This window comes from Somniosus microcephalus, chromosome 3, assembly GCF_052327205.1.
Source record: "Somniosus microcephalus isolate GS21.2 chromosome 3, FLI_Smic_1.0, whole genome shotgun sequence".
NCBI lineage: Eukaryota > Metazoa > Chordata > Chondrichthyes > Squaliformes > Somniosidae > Somniosus > Somniosus microcephalus.
The window spans coordinates 112,584,325-112,597,620 of record NC_140989.1 but is presented as its reverse complement, the minus strand read 5'-3'; the positions used below and the strand labels follow the sequence as shown (position 1 = coordinate 112,597,620).

Sequence of the window (13,296 nt, the reverse complement as noted above, 5' to 3'; positions counted from 1 at the left end):
TGATGGTCCGGCAGAGTATTATTTACATTGCAGATTTATGGAAATCACTTTTTCTGTGGGCTGACTGGATTATATAACTGCCGCTTATTAGACTGGAAATGCTAGTAGAACAGGAAGGCTGCAAACCCTTACTTCAAGGGACTCAAAAAGCAGAATGTATTGATTGAAGGGAAATAAACATTTGTTTTTGCTGGGATATGGTTCTACTGATGCCAGACTGCTCCGTAACTCACCCACATTGTCATTCTTCAAGTAGGCAGAGAGTGTCAGCAGGCTATTTGACTGCTAGGGAAAGGCCAGAAGGCCATCAAAATGGAGCCTGACCCTGTCCTCATCCAACTTCAAAAATGAGCATCTTCACCTCCACAGCAGCAGACAGGGGAACGTCTATGGATGTAGTTTATTTGGACTTCAAGAAGGCAACACATAAGAGACGGTTAGCTAAAATGAAAATTCATGGAATTGAAGGCAAATTATTGACCTGGTTAGGAGATTGGTTAGGACAGAGACAAGACAGAGTAGGGATAATGGGTATGTACTCCAATTGGAAGGAAGTGACTAGTAGTGCCCCACAAGGATTTGTGTTGAAGCCTCAAATATTCACAATATTTATTAATGACTTCAATGACACAATAGAAAGCTATATATCCAAGTTTGCCAATAACACAAAGATTAGTGGTATAGTAAGTATAGAAGGGAGCATAAAATTACAAAGAGACATTGATAGATTAAGTGAGTGGGCATAACTGTGGCACATGGATTTTGTGATATCCGAGTGGTAAGGTCAGAAACTGAGAGAAGTGAGATATTAGGAACAAAACCCAACTGTTTATTTACACGGTGTAGCAGAGAGACATAGCTCTTACAAGCTGGAAGCCAGGCACAATCTTATTCTTACTGCACGAGCCAAGATGGAGGATGAACCATAATGCAATGCCACATTACCGTGTTAACTGGTGTACCAGGACATTGAATACATGACCCATTACCTTAAATACTGGTGAATGTGAACCCTTAATATTTGGCTCCATCTGGTGGATAACTTCAACATTACACCCCAGATTACTATAGATTTCAACACAGGCAAGTGTGAGGTCATCCATTTTGGACCAAAAAAAGGATAGATTGGAGTATTATTTAAATAGCGAAAAGCTAGGAACAGTGGAGGGCTAAAGAGATTTAGGTGTCCATGTACACAGATCATTAAAATATTGTAGCCAGGTACAAAAAAAAAATCAAAAAGGCTAATGGAATGCTAGCCTTTATAACTATAGGGCTAGCATATAAAGGGGAGGAAGTTTTGCTACAGCTATACAATGCCCTAGTTAGACCACATCTGGAGTACTGTGTACAGTTCTGGGCACCGCACCTTAGAAAGGATATATTGGCCTTGGAAGGAGTGCAGCGCAGATTCACCAGAATGTTACCAGGGCTCCAAGGGTTAGGTTGATGAGAGAACATACACTAGGCTTATATTCCCTGGAATATAGAAGGTTAAGGTGTAATTTGACTGAGGTTTTTAGGGCTTTGAAAGGAATTGATAGGGTAGAGAGAAACTTTTTCTGCTGGTGGGGGACGTCCAGGACGGGGGGACACAACCTTAAAATCAGAGCCAGGCCAATCAGGAGAGAAGTTAGGAAGCACTTCTTCACGCACAAGGGTGGTAGAAGTGTGGAACTCTCTCCCACAAAAAGCAGTAGATGCTAGCTCAATTAATAATATTAAATCTGAGATTGACAGATTTTTGCTAGCCAAGTGTATAACAGGATATGGCGCCAAGGCGGGTGGATACAGATCAGCAGTGATCCCACTGAATGGCGGAACAGGCTGGAGGGGCTGATCAGCCTACTCCTGTTCCCATGTTCCTAATATTAGGGTGTTGATGTTAATTAAACTACTGTTGCAAGTATCCTGGTTCAGACTCAGCACAAACCTGGGATCTTTCTGGTCTATATGGTACAGCTACTCCTTGCCTTAATCAGCAAAACCTTTGGGACGTCTGAAGATTGAACCTCAAAAGAATCTGAACAGAACCCAGAATCTGCCAGGACTGTCAGAAAAAAAGTGGGAAGACACTCACTTAAAAATAGACTAAAAGTACACCCGTGCCTGCGATTACTGAATCATCTGAAGGGTAGAGATCTGAAGTTTAGTCAGACAGGGAAAGGGAGCGTTTGTTCACAGTAAGAGCAAAAATAAAAGATAACAAGGACAAATTAAGTAAATTAGATACGTGGGCAAAAAAAAATCCCAACTAAAGCCACGCAAGGTTAATTTAACTGAGCTCTGGAAATCTGTGTTGTAATTTATGATTTCCTACATGTAAATACTTCAATGTATTGTTGGTGAGTATAAGGCTGTATTGATGCTGTAACATTTAGCTGCTAGTTGGCAAGAATGGCTTTCTAAATCTACATTTTACTCAGCATAAAAAGTTACTGTACTTCCAACTTTTAGACAGGCAGACAGCTTGCAAGATACCTTTGTTTTTCCAGCTTGCCACAGCAGGAAAGTAAATTGCCCCAGGCTAGTTTGGTGAAAGAAGTTTTCCATCCCTGTTATACATGCTTTTAGCTGCCTTTCCTTCAGTAATACATAGCTTCGAAAATAAAATGATTCTTCCACTACACTGCTCTTAATTATAGAAGGGCTTTAACTTTAGATTTAAATTGCACTGGAAAAAAGTGCGGGTGAGTTCCTGTCTGATTAACCTTTTAGGAAAGATTCTAAACTGTTTAATTAGTTCCCACTCAGATAAATGTAATTATTATTTGTTAAAAAGAACCACAGCAGCAGATGGTGCCTCATTTATTTTTTTCTGCTTGTGGAGGTCACCAAGTTATACAAGGAACTTTGGGCTTCATTTTAGATTGTTTGCAATAGTACAATGAGGGATCTATAGGTAAAACTGGACGAAACCAAAGATAACCATTATCAGCAAAGGAACAGCCTACATGAACAAACTTCATACACAACTCTGAAACACCAAAATCACACGACCGTTTTTAGATCTAAGTACAAGCTGATGAAATCTAATTTATCAGAATATAAATGAAAACTACTTATCACAAACATTGTATACATCTATCAAAGCCATAATTGCTGGCATTTCAAATTTAATCCAGGAATACTGCTTTCCAAAATATCCGCCAACAGTATCCACTACAAATAAGCCAACTGTTAAGTATGTCTGCATCTTAAGACAAAACATTTCTGAAGTTATATGAATAATCAACTACTTTCTCCTCTCTCCTTGCGAAAATGGTGACTCTTACCAGAGTAGAGTTTCACGGACATCAGTCACCATTTGGTACCTCACCCAAGTGGCCATTCTTCACACATGACACTGGAGAGTGTATGTTGGCCATTTGCCATCACAGCAGAGCTCGATACTATCCATACACATGCTGGAAAAGTTTCTGGCTAATTTTCCCTCTCCCTTTAACCCAAGAATATTGCAAGCACATTGAGCACCTTCACCTTCTGTCCCAACCAAGAGCAGTTATCTCAGAGATCCAGGATCAAATCTGGAGCCTTTCTGGTCAGAACCACACCATGTAGATCATTAGCACACTGAGTTAATGGGAAGGATTCTTCCTGGTAATGGGAAGGATTCTTCATATCCACTGAAACCAACAAGCAGCAGAGAATGCTGGGAGCTCATTTCAAATCCAAAGCACAGCAAGAGGATGCTGGGCCCGATATAGAAACATAGAAGATAGGAGTAGGAGTAGGCCATTCGGCCCCTCAAGCCTGCTCCGCCATTTAATGAGATCATGGCTGATCATCCAAATTCAGTACCCCGTCCCTGCTTTCTCCCCATGTCCCTTTAGCCTTAAGAAATATATCCAACTCCTTCTTGAATATATTTAATGAATTGGCCTCAACTGCCTTCTGTGGTAGAGAATTCCACAGGTTCACCACTCTCTGGGTGAAGAAATTCCTCCTCATCTCTGTCCTAAATGGCTTAACCCTTATCCTTAGACTGTGACCCCTGGTTCTGGACTCCCCGGCCATCGGGAACATCCTTCCTGCATCTAGTCTGTCTAGTCTTGTTAGAATTTTATGTTTCAATGAGATCCCCTCTCATTCTTCTAAACTCCAGCGAATATAAGCCCAATCGACCCAATCTCTCCTCATATTTCATTCCTGCCATCCCAGGTAGAAGCCTGGTGAATCTTCGCTGCATTCCCTCCATGGCAAGAACATCCTTCACTCAGACAATCTCCAAGGAGACTCTTTGATTTAAGCACAGCTCTCCCTTCTTTTATACCCGGGAATAGAGTTACCGGGAGTTTGAATACCTGACCACTCAAATTTAAAAGGCCCCTTCAGTGATATACAGACTGAACCAATCGCACAGCTCTGGTATGGTGCCGGAGGACTGCTAATGTGGTACCCTTGTTTAAAAAGGGAGAAAAGGATAGACCGAGTAATTACAGGCCAGTCAGCCTAACCTCGGTGGTGGGAAAATTATTGAAAAGAATTCTGAAGGACGGGATAAATCTTCATTTACAAAGACACAGATTAATCAAGGATTTGTTAAGCGAAGGTCGTGTCTGACAGACTTGATTGAGTTTTTTGAGGAGGTAAAAAGGAGGGTAGATGAGGGTAGTGCTTTTGATGTAGTGTATATGGACTTTAGCAAGGCTTTTGTTAAGGTTCCACATGGCAGACTGGTCATGAAGTTAAAAGCCCATGGGATCCAGGGCAAAGTGTCAAGTTGGATTCAAAACTGGTTTGGAGACAGGAAGCAGAGGGTAATGGTTGATGGGTGTTTGTGACTGGAAGCCTGTTTCCAGTGGGGTTCCACAGGGCTCAGTACTAGGTCCCTTGCTTTTTGTGGTATATATCAATGAACTAGACTTGAATATAGGGGGTATGATTAAGAAGTTTAATCATACCCCCTATATTCAGCCACCTTATAACTTTTTAAAACAAATTCAGAATGACTATATTTTGCAGAAGGATAATTAAGAATTGGACCACTTAGTAACTTATCCAGGAGTATTCCTTTAAGAAAACTGAGCTTCAGTTACATGTGCAGAACAAACTGAGGGGGGGGGGGAATGGGAGGAGGGCAGATGATATAAATCAAGACAAGCAACTGCTTCTGCAGAAAAACAGTTTGTATCAGTTACACATTTGTTATCTTACAAACTAACAATTTAGCATTGGTGTTGCACAACATATAGAAAGGCAGAGTATATTGAAACGTTTAGTCTTCCAGCCATATGGAAACTTTCTAAAATTCTGTAACATACATCAGTTGTCCTTAACTTAAAAAGTTCATGGTCTCAATGATTCGAGATGTCTACTTTATCAAAGGGTTTCTAAATACAAAAATTATGGGCAAGATTTTCAGCACCACTGATGAGACGATTACCTTAATGGAAGTGGAGCCAGACGTCCTGCTCACGCCCACATGATTGACTGATGGCTCTAAAAGGTAAACACACAAATCAAATTACATCTCAAGTACTTAACTGGAACTGAAGCTAAAACAGTGATTTTACATAAAAAGAGGGGCATTACATCCTTAAAGGGTACATTGCCATCACTTGAATCTCCCTTTAAAAGATTAACTAATGATTTTCCACTAGCTCACACAAATTCACCAAGTGATGTAATACTGAGCTATAGAGGGCAGAAAGGTTCTGGATTCATTCATTCTTTTATGTCGAGTTAGGCAATGTCAGCCAGGGTAGTGGAGGCAACACTACAATCGGCCTCACTGTCCCCTGCCTTTGTGGGGGTTGGAAGAGAAATGACAGGATTGCAACCATAGTTCCCACTGCCGATAGTTATTAAGTGACCAGAGATGGAAAAATAAAATCAGTAGACATCAGATAATGGCCAAATTTGGCATGACTGTGCTACACCTCACTCCACTTTTTGTCTCCCTCACCACGATATGATCAAATAGTCTTCCAATTCTCACCACCTAGGGTCACAAAGAATGGCCAATTGGAAGAAATACTTGAAGGTTGATGGCACCCCCAGAGCTAAACCACAGCAAAAAATCAATACAAGGAGAGGGGGAGAAAAAATCTAGAGTGGGGGGTGACGGCGAAGAGAGGAAGATAAAAGCCAACATTTAAAGTTTGGCTAAAATCTATGGTGGCAGATCAATTGACAGACTGCCACATTGGGCCCACGATTTCGCCTACCTGGGCAGCTTCAAGGTGGGAGAGGGCAGCGGCAGGGGACGACCCCGCTGCTGCATTGATCTCAGCAAAAAAGATCTTCTCCTAATGGGCCTCGCCCTCTGCGCACCCCCACTCCCGCAATCGATGTCCACCCGACCCCTTTGCACCCCACCCCCCCAAGCTCTGTTCTCTCACTCCCTCTTCGATGTTCCCCGATGCCACACCTTCCCACCTGACAGCCAGCCAACCTCTCAATCTGGCTGGCTGTGGCCAGGAAATGGATTCCAAAAATGGTAACATTTGTCAGGACCCATGGGGAAGCCGTTCTGCTAAACTGCCCATAAAAATCGGTACGGAGTTAGTTAATCCAAGTTCCCACTTCTGATTACTACCCAACAACCCTAGCTGCATGTATGGCTATCAGGTGAATCGCTCACTCTATGTATGATCTGCTGATACGATCAAGGCTCCCGCAGAGCCATGACCCATCAAAGAGCTGTTCACTTAGTACCATTCCCTGCATCTTTTTATATTTTTCCTTTTTAAATATATGTGTCCATTTTCCTTTTGGAGGCCATCATGGATTCTATTTTCATCACTGTTTTTTGTAGAGCATTCCATATCCTAAAAAAAACTGCACAAGAATCCCCCTCCCCCCCCACCCCTCCAATCTCTCCCTTTGTTTTCTTGTTGATCTTTAATTTATGCCTTCTAGTTACTGACTCACTGACCGGTGGAAATGCTTTGACCCTATTTATCACATTAAAACTCCTCAATTTTGAGTGCCTCTAACAGATTTCTTCTCCACCTACTTTGTTCGAATCAAGACCTCTCAAGTCTCTCATCTTAAATAAAGCCCATCATCCCTGTTCTACAAAAGTAAAAAGTTATTTTAAAAAGAGGTTAAATATCTGGTTAAAAAAAAAGTTTTAAAATCACAATCAATAGTGTGTGGAGCTGTGGTTTTGAAACCAACTGTCCCTTGGATTCCAAGGAATTTCTATCATTTCAACAGGGGGAAACCATTGCAGCCTCTAACTACTGGGTTAGCAGAAGCTACACTCATATTGCCCTTTGATGTTTACCACTCATTTCCAAGCAACAAGTGTTCACTCGAGGTCACTGCAGACTATGGTCGCCATACAAAGGCCTGAGGCAAGACTCCCAAAGCCACTCCAAGTATAAGGCAAATGTTCCCACCTCCACCCCCTCAGAGTCCCAGACTCAGCTCATACCCCCATCAGTTCTTTTCACAGGGATCCATCTGGTCAATATACACATGGGCTCATGAATCAGTATAGCTCTGCAGTAAGCTGCAGGTGACCAACTGTTTGAAACCACAGGGGTGATGTAAATCAGGCTCAAGACCAGCTCAAGCTGACAAAAATCAATAGGTTTTGTGAGGCGACAATAAAATGAAGTGATCAATTATGCAAAAATAAAGGCAGCACGAGGTACTAAGTACTTATTTACTTCTAGCAGGTTCTGTTTAACTTAGAACCAATTCTTTGATGCTTAAATTAAACATTGCTGTAAACTTCATATTTTAAACAGCCGGTAGCCCAATGTTCAACATTTCACTTTTTCAGCAGTGTATTGCAAAGACAGCAGAGTCCTGCGCTGGCTATCTATTCAATTTTCTGTTTTACCTGAACTTAATTTTGAATGAACTGAACCATTATAAAACCAAAGCAATTGCTTTCAACTTACAATTTGGTATCTTCCCAAGTTTAATCATTCCCATATTAACTGTTGTAATTTGAAGCACAGCCTCCAGTGACAATTCAACTTTGACTTTGTCCTTATCTACCACATATGCTCTTTCCCAGCTGCAATGGAGAGAATCGATACACCATAAAGGGTTCAAATAAAATTCTAAAAGTGGTCTTGAATTTAAGTCCAAAGCCTCATAATTGATCCTCATTTATCATACTGTGACCGTGGTGAAAACTTAAAAACCATTCACCTATCCCTCTGCCTGTGCATATATAACTGCAATCAATTCAGTCATGTTTGGAAAGATCCTCAGCCATGTCAGAAACACTGGCTTTCAGGAGAACAGAGGTCACTTGTGCTGCATATATAGGCAGGACCCAACTCCCAAGTTATACTGCAACTTTAACATTTCTAGCAACACCAAGTTGCAGGATAAGTACACCTTTTCACCGTAGCAAGAAGAATAAATCACAAGTGGCAACTCAGATTCCGCAAAAACAAAGTACTGTATATTATAACTTCTGAATAGATTTAGATTTTAAATTAAATTAAAAATCAAGCTGCCCTAAAGTAGTTTGTGAGACTGGCTGAACATTTGATACTAAAATTAAACTCTTCTAATGTTAATGCATCCACCACAAAGAATCTTACAAGAGCTACAACTATCCAGATAAAGTTAGCATTCTTCAATGATTTCACGCCCCCCCCCCCCCCCCAAACTAAATCAACATTAAGAACCATAAATTAAGCTATTTTCAGAAAACACCAGCCAGGATGCAAACAGCTGAAAAAGCTCTAACCCTTTTCTGCAGGGGGTGATATTTACTTTGCTTCAAACAGGAAGTTCCCACCACAGCCAATTAGTTCCACCCACCTCTTCTTGCATGTCGTGTACAGCAATCAGCACATACAATTCAAAAAGTCCCATCAAAAACAGCAAAAGTTCAAAATCACTGGTGGACAGCACAGCATCATTAAAAGTGAATAACAGTTCACTATATTTTTCATTGCAGGTAGTTCTGCTTTACCTTTACACTTTTACCGACAAACACCCATTTAATTCCCCTTTTCCTATTCGGATAGTTTGTCATTTTGTTCCTTTCTTACAAATACCCTCCTCCTCCCCAGTCTGTGCCATAGTCTCTCTGGAGTACTCGTGATGGTAGGGGAATTAAAAGCATAGGAGTATGCTGAAATAAGACCATTTAAAGGACTCCGCTTCCAAAAGTGGACCCTCCTATTCCCCAATTTTAAAATCCTCATCCTCGTTTTCAAGTCCCTCCGTGGCCTTGCCCATAACTATCTCTGTAACCTCCTCAAGCCCTACAACAATAACTTGCATTTATATAGCGCCTCTAATGTAGTAAAACGTCCCAAGGCACTCCACAGGAGCATTATCAAACAAAATTTGACATTGCATCACATAAGGAGATATTAGGACAGGTGAGCAAAAGCTTGGTCAAAGAGGTAGGTTTTAAGGAGCTTAAAGGAGGAGAGAGAGGTAGAGAGCTTTTAGGGAGGGAATTCCAGCGCTTAGGGCCTAGACAGCTGAAGGCACAGCCGCCAATGGTGGAGCAATTAAAATCGGGAATGTGCAATAGGCATAGCAGGAACGCAGAGATCTCGGAGGATTTTAGGGCTGGAGGAGGTTACAGAGATAGGGAGGGGCAAGGCCATAGAGGGATTTGGAAACAAGGATGAGAATTTAAAATTATGCGCTGCCGGACCAGGAGCCAATGTAGGTCAATGAGCACAGGGGTAATGGGTGAACAGGACTTGATACGAGTTACAATATGGGCAGCAGAGTTTCCATGAGCTCAAGTTTATGGAGGGTGGAAGATGGTAGGTCAGCCAGGAGAGCATTAGAATAGTCAAGTCAAGAGGTAACAAAGGCTTGGATGAGGGTTTCAACAGCAGATGAGCTGAGGCAAGGGCGGAGACGGGCAATGTTACCGAGGTGAGAGTATGTGGTCTCGGTGATGGAGTGGATATGTGGTTGGAAGCTCAATGATGTCGCCAAGGGGCAGGGGGCCATGGATAGATCCTTGAGGGACACGTGAGACAACAGTATGGGAGTGGGAAGAGAAGCCATTGCAGGTGATTCTCTGGCTACGACTGGGTAGATAAGAATGGGACCAGGTAAGGACAGTCCCATCCAGCTGGAGGATGGAGGAGAGGCGTTGGAGAAGGCTGGTGTGGTCAACAGCTGCAGACAGATTGAGAATGACAATGAGGGATAGTTTACCATGGCCACAGTCACATAGGATCTCAGTTGTGACTTTGATAAGAGCCGTTTCAGTACTGCGGCAGGGGCGGAAACCTGATTGGAGGGATTCAAACATGGAGCTGTGGGAAAGATGCGCCCAGATTTAGGAGGCAACAGCACATTCAAGGACTTGAGAGGAAAGGGAGGTTGGAGATGGGGAGGTAGTTTGCAAGTACACCAGGATCAAGGGTAGGTCTTTTGAGGGGAAGGGTGAAGATGGCAATTTTGAAGGGGAGGGAAACAGTACCTGAGAGGGGGAACCATTAACAACATCAGCTAACATGTGGGCCATGAAGGGAAGTTGGGTGGTCAGCAGTTTGGTGGGAATAGGGTCGAGGGAGCAGGAGCTGGGTCTCCTGTACAAGATGAACTCAGAGATGGCATGATGGGAGATAGAGAAACTAGAGAAAGATACGAGGTCAGGGCTAGGGCAGGGGGGAACCCTAGAGGAAGTTTGGCCTGGTCGGTTAGAGGAAGGGAGGGAAGCAGCAGAGGCAGCTGAATGGATTCTCCGAGATATCTGTGCTCCTCCAATTCTGGCCTCTTGCACATCCCTGATTTTCTTTGTGCCACCACTGGCGGTCATACCTTCAGCTGCTTGGCCCTAATCTCTGGCATTCCATCCGCCTCTCTCGCCTCCTTTAAGACGCTCCTTATCTCTTTGACCAAGCTTTTGGTCATCTAAAAGACTTGCATTTATATAGTGCCTTTCATGACCATCGGACGTCCCAAAGCGCTTTACAGCCAAAGAAGCCCTAATATAATGTGGCTCAGTGTCAAATTCTGTTTGACATTTGCTCCCGTGAAGCACCTTGGAACATTTTACTACGTTAAAGGCGCTATATAAAATGCTAGTTCTTGTTATTGTTGTTATTTGTACCAGAAATACAACATGTACTTCAGCCGAGTCATACCATGTAATTTGTTAAAAATTCAAAATACATAAAGATAGTTTCATAATGCTTCACACATTGAATTATGAGGAATACAATCTCGAATCCAAACCAGCTTGCAGTTATACCACAACTGAAAAGAAACAAGGAAAGATTTCCTTTATTCTGATTTATCCCAAATTGGGGACAGTTCAGGATTATCACACTGTACATCAGGAACTGGCCTTCAGCCATATTGTGTTTTTTCAGTCCATGGTGCATAACTACATAATAGAAGGAGGCACAGATCTGAAACTGCAAATGCAGCACACTAATCACTGCACTACATTGCTGTGTGACTGATTTCAGTGACATTCGTTAATGCTGCAGGCATAGTGCACTACTGATCTGAGGATAGTAGCTGCATGGTGCCATTCACAGCTGGCAATACTCAGTTTTGCTGCACTCATACATGCTCAGAAGAGTTCTGTGCATACTTACTGACACATTAAGCACCAACAGCAAGAGTGCCTTAAACAACAACAGAAAATGCTGGAAAAACTCAGCAGGTCAGGCAACATCCGTGGAGAGAAATTTGAGTTGACGGTTCGGGTCGAAACCCTTCTTCAAAACTGGAAAGAAAATAAAATAGATCGAAGGCAAGGCTGCGATCAAACAAAAGAGACAATAAAAGGTATTCGAAGCCAGACGAGATGGTAATAGGCCCGTGGAGACAAAAAGCAGCTGAGATTAGGTGTGAAGTGTACTGGCAGGTAAGAGACAGCTGCCAGGTGAGAGAGAGAAACAAAAGGAATGGGGGGGGGGGGGGGGGGGGGGGGGGGGGGGGAAGGAGGACCCAAAACAAAGGGGTGGAAAAAATTATAAATAAAAAAGTAATAGGGGCCAAGGTTATGATCTGAAATTGTTGAACTCAATATTGAGTCCGGAAGGCTGCAAAGTGCCTAGTCGGAAGATGAGTTGCTGTTCCTCAAGTTTACGTTGAGCTTTCCGCAACCGAGGATTCCCCTCTACCGTGGTCGACACGGCCCTCGAGTGTGTCCGTTCTATCTCCCGCACTTCTGCCCTCACCCCTGCCCCTCCCTCCCGGAACCACGATAGGGTTCCCCTTGTCCTCACCTTTCACCCCACCAGCCTCCACATTCAACGGATCATCCTCCGCCATTTCCGCTACCTCCAAAGTGATCCCACCACCAAACACATCTTCCCTTCCCCTCCCCTCCCCTTTCAGCATTCCGTAGGGACCGCTCCCTCCGAGACACCCTAGTCCACTCCTCTATCACCCCAAACAGCCCTTCCCCTTCGCCTCGCACCTTCCCGTGCAAGCGCAGGAGATGTAACACCTGCCCCTATACCTCCCCCCTTCCCACTGTCCAGGGCCCCAAACACCCCTTCCAGGTGAAACAGCGATTTACTTGTACTTCTCGCAATCTAGTATACTGTATTCGCTGCTCACGATGCAGTCTCCTCTACATTGGGGAGACCAAACGCAGATTGGGTGACTGCTTTGCGGAACACCTCCGTTCAGTCCGTAAGGGTGACCCCGAGCTTCCGGTCGCCTGTCACTTTAATTCACCGCTCCATTCCCACTCAGACCTCACCGTCCTTGGTCTCTTGTATTGTTCCACGGAAGCTCAACGTAAACTCGAGGAACAGCACCTCATCTTCCGACTAGGCACTTTGCAGCCTTCCGGACTCAATATCGAGTTCAACAATTTTAGATCATAACCTCGGTCCCTATTACTTTTTTACTTATAATTTTTTCTACCCCTTTGTTTTGGGTCCTCCTTTCCCCTCCCCCCCCCCTTTCCTTTTGTTTCTCTCTCTCACCTGGCAGCTGTCTCTTACCTGCCAGTACACTTCACACCTAATCTCAGCTGCCTTTTGTCTCCACGGGCCTATTACCATCTCGTCTGGCTTCGAATACCTTTTACTGTCTCTTTTGTTCGATCGCAGCCTTGCCTTCGATCTATTTTCTTTTCTTTCCAGTTTTGAAGGGTTTCAACCCGAAATGTCAACTCAAATTTCTCTCCACGGATGCCTGACCTGCTGAGTTTTTCCAGCATTTTCTGTTGTTACTTCGGATTTCCAGCATCCGCAGTATTTTGCTATCGTACCAGTAAGAGTGCCTTCACTGATTCCAGAATCAGGTATGTACCTGACTCAGGAGTTATAATGTCACTTATTTCAGAGTGATGCATAAGTGTCAACATAACTGTATCCTAAATCTACAAAGCTCCACCTCGATCACACCTATTTGCCCCTTCAGCTTGGA

The 13,296-nt window shown here is 43.3% G+C and overlaps 1 protein-coding gene across 2 annotated transcripts in view; it reads right to left on the bottom strand.

Annotated features, from left to right (window-relative positions):
• The window catches only part of LOC147121264 (rho guanine nucleotide exchange factor TIAM2-like), a 433,746-nt gene that overhangs the window by 338,247 nt on the left and 82,203 nt on the right, over positions 1-13,296 (bottom strand). For both annotated transcript variants that reach the window (XM_085981489.1, XM_085981486.1), the window contains exon 2: positions 5,387-5,442. The gene's annotated coding sequence lies outside the window, so the exon portion shown is untranslated. The remainder of the gene's footprint in view (positions 1-5,386; positions 5,443-13,296) is intronic.